General features: G+C 33.4%; 1 protein-coding gene and 1 pseudogene across 5 annotated transcripts in view; one reads left to right on the forward strand and one right to left on the reverse strand.

Moving 5' to 3' along the window:
- Nucleotides 1-7396, forward strand: part of EndoA (endophilin-A) — a 262925-nt gene that overhangs the window by 95646 nt on the left and 159883 nt on the right. The gene's annotated exons all lie outside the window — the stretch shown is intronic.
- Nucleotides 3129-4918, reverse strand: LOC106680619 (trifunctional enzyme subunit beta, mitochondrial pseudogene; annotated as a pseudogene).

Genomic DNA, 7396 nt, shown 5'->3' on the forward strand with positions numbered 1-7396 from the left:
ATAAACGTCATGAAAGAATAATAAAAATATATAATAATGACTAAAAATATATAAATTATGACCATCTTCCTATATATCAATTTTTACGGTCAACTATATATACTTATATACAATTTGTTAAAATCATTTGCAGGATCTGTTACCTCCACGTGTTTCAACAATGATGGTATCTAGTTGAATAATTTGAGCCATCAGAAATGTTGCGAACGGAATCCAAAATTTAAAGGATTTTCCGAAACGCTTGTAAAGCCTGGTTCTGCCTTTCTGATGATCGTAAATTTTAAAGCCTTTACAATTAAACTCTACAGTTAATGATTAGTATTCCATATCAGAAGGGGGTTGTTTATGATAAAATGATAGATAGAAATCACTGAATATATATTGAGAAAAAGGTAAATGAATTTTGTAGGGGAAGACCGAAAAGTATATAATATTGTTAGGTTAGTCTGAAATTAGATGATTGGGAAGTTATTGCGGAGATGTGATGGGTATACGAGAGTGAGGGTCACCATTTTTTGTTTAGTAGAATGATGAAAGATGCTCTCTTTCTTGGTGTGAGCGGCTGGAACACCATATTGAGATGGGTCACCTGGGCCCTGTTTCATAAATAAGTACAAACTAATATTATTAGTCTTGTAGATTTATCTTAACTCAATTACACAGACTAGTACAATAGTAACTTGTACTTTAGTATTTTTTAATTCCTGTAATATCACTAATAGTCCTCCCTATATGAAAAAAATAAGTATTAGTATTATTACTACACTAGTTTCTATCTACACTTGTACTATGAACTAATACTATTAGCTTTCATTATGAAACAGGCGTAGTGTTACTTGCTGGCGACCTCCAGGCTGAGTGCTCTCAGTTCCACGTTCCACTTCCTACTTAGCTTAACATCTCTAGTCTATGCCTTGTTACTGAATGGGAACAGGCCAGAGGGCTTCAAGTCTTCAAGTCCCTACAGTACGGAATTAACTCTCTTATCAGCTTTGATTGGCCCTTTTCTTTTTAAGTCAATTCAGATCCCTCCCCAAGTCTACCACCTCAAGGTCTTTGGAGTGAACAAGAAATAAAAATCGGCTAAGCTGTTCGCTAAATCTATGGGAATATCACATGGTAACAATGGCGCTGTGGAAGCTAATCTTACAATGAGGTTTGGTCTGTGCCTAATTCGTGCGTTATCTCAGAATGGTCAATTTTTTCGGATTTAATCATAGGTCCCAATTAACGTTCTACGGATAGGATCCAATTGAACCGTCTTAATCCGCCGGCTTACCTCTGTCAGAGTTTTGAAACCTCTATTTTTTATTTAAGTTCTAGTAAGAATAATTTAATTATATTTAATTTCTTATACCATGACCTTATGAAGATGCAATGTTTATGAGTTATTGGTGAAAAAAACAAAAATAAATAATAATAAAAAAATAGCAAAATCTTATTCGTTTCTTCAGTAAATTAATTTGCTAATTATTAAGATTTTTAAAACCATCAAAAACGCGTTATTTGCAAATGTTTGTTCTATAGACTGTATTCTATCCATAGGACTCCTATACAATTATGTCATAAAATATTTATAAGTCGCGGTAAAGAATTTTAAAAAAGAAAAAAAGATGTAAAAAATATAATATTTCTAATTATGAAATTTAAAACCCCAATGCATAGTATATCATTTATTGTTTTTATTTTGGTTTCCTTTAAATTAATATTCATCTTTTATGTTTACTTTTGAATACGGTTAGATAAAGTTCTTTGTACTAAATTGAAAATAAATTCGTCATAGGCCGAATATGGCAGAATGATTTCTTTATAGAAGTAAAAGTTGGAAAAATAGAATAAAATAAAAAAAAGCGATTTACCTTTTTAAATAAAAAAAAAAGTATTTAGATTAATTGGTACTGTAACTAATGGTTACGCAGTGATTAGGTTTGAGAAACCTTGTTCATTGACCTGAATAAAAACATCTGTTGAGTACTACAATTATGTATTTATTGCATGACATATTACAACTTTGTGATTTATTATTGTGGCCGTTAAGGCCGTTTTAATAATTATGTAATTAAAAAATAATAATATATTTGCGATTAAACTATAGTTTAATAAGGCTTGTAGACTTACAGAGCTATACATCTGGTCACCAACAGTTCCAATTACTTAGAATTAGAAATTAGAAATACGTCAGTATCGTGAATAGGAAAAAAAATAGTAATTTAGTTGAAAAAAAAATTAGTAATTTAGTTGAAAAAAAATTAGTAGAAAGTATAACCTAATTAAAAAACCTTCCCTTTATTCTTGGAGGAAGAAACTTTCCCTTCATCATGGAGGGAATAAGTTGGTGAAAAATATATCTGCCTTCCTTGGTTGTTGCAGAGATGTACGGGAAGAGAACGAGCCTATTACTGGCTGCCTCCTGTTCAGATGGCATTCATACATTCATTACAATAACATACATTCGTATTAACCTCAACGCAAACTTTCCTTTCGTGGGCGTGGCCATGTTGGCTTCGAAGTTGAGTTGGGTTATGCCACTCCTCAGCCTTAATAGAACCGACTTCTTTCAAAAAGTCTATTTTGTGGTATTGATATTTTAGTAGAAGGTTATTTATCGGGGAAATGCCTGTTTCATTTAAGTATTAAATTAATTTCTATTTTCAATTCCCAGTTATATCTCTTGCATTAATAATATAATAAATAGTATTAAAGTTTTTTTTATAATATATAAAACATTTCAATTAGTTTAAGATTACCTTAAAGAAATTATAGTAAATATAAATTAACTAATGAACTAGAAGATAATTGTTTTAACATAGAAACAGGTATCTATTTCATTATTTAACCTGTATCGCTTTGAATTAAACAAATAAGGTTATCTTGAAAAATGAAATTAAAATGAATTATTATTCATTTAAACAAAGAAAAAAGTAATTCAGTCTTACTTATTTACAGGTTAAGTCTTTATCTATAAAATGTATTCTATTCTTGTTTTTCAGTACTAATAGAAAAAACTCATGACATTTTCATAAAGTACATATTCAAATAAATATTTATCTCAAAATACGCAATACTTTTCAATTAGTTCAAAATTAGGTTTTTTTCAAAAGTAATAAATATAAATAAATCAATGAAACTAGAAGAGAAAAAAAAGTTTTATTTAGAAAATCACATCAATTTTATCTTTAATATGTATTAGTTTAAATAAAACAGAGTAAGGTTATATTTAAAAAATAAGTTGAATAAATCTGTTTGTTAAAAAAAAAAAAATTGCCCTAACTAAAATGGTAAGAGGTCCCTACGTGGCCTGACCGTCCGGGTGCCTCTCTACAATCATTCCTACTCCTTGGCCCCCCGCGGCGCAGGCCGCCACCAGTCCGAAGGTACCGTCCTCTCGGATCAGGCGGTTAGCAGCGTGGGTTGCCAGCCGCACTCCCGTGGCCGCCGTGGGGTGCCCGATGCTCAGCGATCCGCCCCAGCGGTTCACTAGGTCCATATCTGGGGCCCCCACTTTAGAGGACTTGTTCATGTAAGTGCTAGCGAACCAGTCGGAATCCAGTGCCCTGAAGTTTGCCAGAATCTGCCCTGCGAAAGCCTCGTGAAACTCCCAAACGTCAATATCTTGTAATTCGAGCCCTGCTTTATCCAAAGCTTTAGGTGTCGCATAAGTAGGACCAAGGAGGAGCTGGTCCTTAGGATCCTGTGAAACATAGACAAAGTCCCTCAGGTAACACTTGGGCTTGAGATCCATTTCCTTGGCCTTCTGCTCCGTCATTATTAAACATGCGGAAGCCCCGTCAGTCCGTAACGAAGAGTTACCCTTGGTAACAGTGCCATAAGGTTCTATATAGGCAGGTTTCATGCTGGAAAAGGTTTCAGGTGTCGCCACTCGTACCCCGTTGTCCTTATCGATGATCCTGTCAGATTCTGGGAGATTAAAAGGCACCATATCGGTCATAAAGCCCTTGAAGAAGGCGTCGTTGGCCAATTTGTGTGACCGAAGGGCGTAGCTGTCCTGCTCTGCTCTGCTCACTTTGAAAGCAGCTGCCAACCTGTCCGCGGCGTGTCCCATAACCTCTCCCGATGAGAACTCGTACTGCGGAGGTATCTCCGGGACGAAGTAGTCAGGACCAATTGTACAAAACAGATTAAATTTCTCCATCGGGCTCTTTGCATGTTCTGCTTGAAGTATAAGAGCTCTCATTTTCCGGGAGTGGCGGATGGGTACATCAGACATGAGTTCCACTCCTCCAGCCACGATCACCTCGAAGGCTCCTGCCGCTATCATGCCAATCCCCGTGGTGATGCTCTGGATCGACGACAGGCAGGCCTGGCTGACTGTGTGCGCTGGGGTTCGCTCCGAGAATCCTGCTGCTAGTGAAGCTTCCCGTGCTACGTTCGGCGTCATCGCCTCTTGATGTTCTGTCCCGTAAATGATATAATGCACCTCCTCTTTGGATATCTTCGTCTTGTTCATCAGGGCCATGAGTGAATGGCGGGCTATTTCATGCGGCATCATTTGGGCGTAATCTGAACCCGATAACAGGAATGGTGTTCTAACTCCATCAACTAAAACTATGTCTTTACCTATCTTATTTAGGACAGATTTCATCGATTTCAACCTGGTAGCTGAGGTTACAATAGATCTTGCATAGTTATAATTTACTAATTTGTTTGTCTTCAAAACACAACTACTTAATGGTAATGCCATCTCAACTTACTAGAAACTGATATAAATTAATAAATTTATGAGAACCCTAGTTAATTTTGAGATTGAGACCGCATGCACTACTTACAATAGTCAAGTTACTACTGAGGGATAATGTTTTTTAAAACATCTGATCGAATCGAAATAAATATTCGCCTGGTTATATATTTCAACGAAGTGAGTATTTAAGGTCTATTGCGACAACCACCTCTGACTGTTCGGAACTGTACGGGACATGCGTAGTAGGGGTGTTTCCTCCCAAACCTGTACTGCGCATGCCCTGTACAGTTCCAGCCAGTCAGAAGTGTTTTTTTTTGTGAAAGTGGTTACTTGTTTGGCTGAATAAACCTTCAATGAAACAACTACCGTCATATGTTTAATCACATTTTTAGGTAAATGTTAATAGTTGAGGGGGGGGGGAGATTATTGTGTCTAATGTATCAATCAAATATCTTTTTTTATTCAATGAACCTTTAATTATCATTCAAAATTTCATAGGATATCTTGCCATATTTTTCTATAACTGTGAATTTATATTTTCACAAATATAAATTTCTATCTTGATAATGTAATTATTTTATGATGATTTACAGTACGTTCATATAACGTTAATCGATACTGGTTACTAACTCGTACATATATAACTAATCGATACTAATCAGTAATTCAATATGCATATCGTTGACGCAATCATATCAATATTTTCAAGTGTTTCCGAAATATTTCCGTGCGTTGCTACGTTCTTAGCAGATTCAATTTGTCTGCTCTTTTTGAATGTTCTTTTTCATATTAAATTAATTTAATTTTTACATAATCTTATTTTAAACCAGCCTTATATGTCGTATACAATATAATAGTTACAATAAACAACGTTAAAATGGGGAGAAGGGGGAGGGGTTGTGGATGGTGAAATATATATGCTAGTAAATTATTGTTTATTGAACGTTTGTAAAATGTTTATCTTTTTGAGCATTATTATAGTTTTGCTTCCTTTGTAGCTTACCTGATAATAGTTAACAATTATGTTTAATTTACACTTTCTTATTGATAAAATAAATCCCTAATTGTTCCTAACCACTATTGATAACATTAAAATGTGGTGACGTTAGCATAGTGTTACTAAGGAAAACAGCAGTGTCCACGTGTAACCTGGTACCAGACAATTTAGGAACCAGTTATTGTATAACAGTTAAAATGTTTGGCGGGTCAAGTTTTACGTAATTTGAACAGTTGAGATTACTTTTGTATCAATTTGCTAAAAGACAAATACTTTTGTAATTAATTGAAATAATAACATTTACATTCATAGCCACTACTTATTTATTGATTAGTAATTTAAGCAAAAATGTTGAATTTTATGTATCAACTTGCTTTCCATCTTTTTTAAAGTGATATAGCATTTACTAATAATGTATTTTCCTCTTGTTTGCTATTTCATAATAAATCCACGTTTTATGAAAATTTTAATTTAAGTACCAAATCGTGAGGTATGATTAATACTATCGAATTGTACTAATTAAACTTCCAATGTTTGTATTAATTAATTGAATTGAAGAAAGAAAAAGATATATAAAAATAATCATCTTAAAAATTTTGATCTATAAGTTTTAAAGTAGCGATAAAGTAGATAGACGAACTTTACCCTTGCTTTATGATATTATGTCTAGGGTTCCCGAGGGTCACCCCCCCCTAAAAAAAATAATATAAAAAAATTGAGACCACATAATGCGGTTATGGTTTGTTATAGAAAATTTAATCAGGGTTCTTGAAGAAGGAAGTTTTATCAGTAATTTTTTTTATAAAATTCTAAATTAACTTTTCGTTACGTGACCTGGTGTTTTAATTAAAACGAATGCATTTAATGTAATTTATTCAATGTCTTAATAATTTAATATTGGATTACTTCTTTTTTTTCGATAATGGATTTAGATGTGTCTTTGGCCAATATAATTTATTTCAATTTTTTTTATTGAATGTTAAACATAACAGAATATTTTAGCACTGAAAGAAAGTTAATAATCTTCGCTTGCAATAGGACGAATTTTTAGCTAAAAAATCACATTATTTTTGGCCCATTGATTGCCAATTTTAATTATTCTAGACAGTAGTTAATATTTACTTTTTTTTTTTTTGGCCAAGACTCCCATTGGAGTCCTATACTGCCTAACCATGGTTGGCGGTCAAAGTTCTTCATTTTGTGGGACCGCCACGCAATGAAAAAGTCGACGTCCCAGGCCGGATTCGAACCGGCACCGCCAATAAACATCAAATTGGTAAGACTGTGTCTTAACCACTGAGCTATGGGCAGCCCTATATACTTAATTATTATTTCTTTACTTTTTATTTTTACATTTATTTACTTTTCATTTTTGGTTTATTGGTTTATTTTGCTTTGTTATTATTTTTAATTATTTTATCCCTTTATGCACTTTCTTTATATTTTCTATTATTGACGTATGTCTAAATATGTTATTAAAATATATATTAACTAATGTGTTTCTTATAAGATAATATACTCTCTAGAGAATGGAGCAAGTATGTATAATCCATAAACAGCCTTCCCACAAAGAAAGAAAACAAAGAAAGTTTATATTTCTTGATAATTCAATTTGAATTTGGATTATTCTTGATTGGTTCGGGCACAGGTTCATTACTTGCAGCTTGCATTTAATTAACCTAATTAATATTGACTTATTA

Source organism: Halyomorpha halys, unplaced genomic scaffold (genome assembly GCF_000696795.3).
Source record: "Halyomorpha halys isolate HHAL.00 unplaced genomic scaffold, Hhal_1.1 Scaffold270.1, whole genome shotgun sequence".
Classification (NCBI taxonomy): domain Eukaryota; kingdom Metazoa; phylum Arthropoda; class Insecta; order Hemiptera; family Pentatomidae; genus Halyomorpha; species Halyomorpha halys.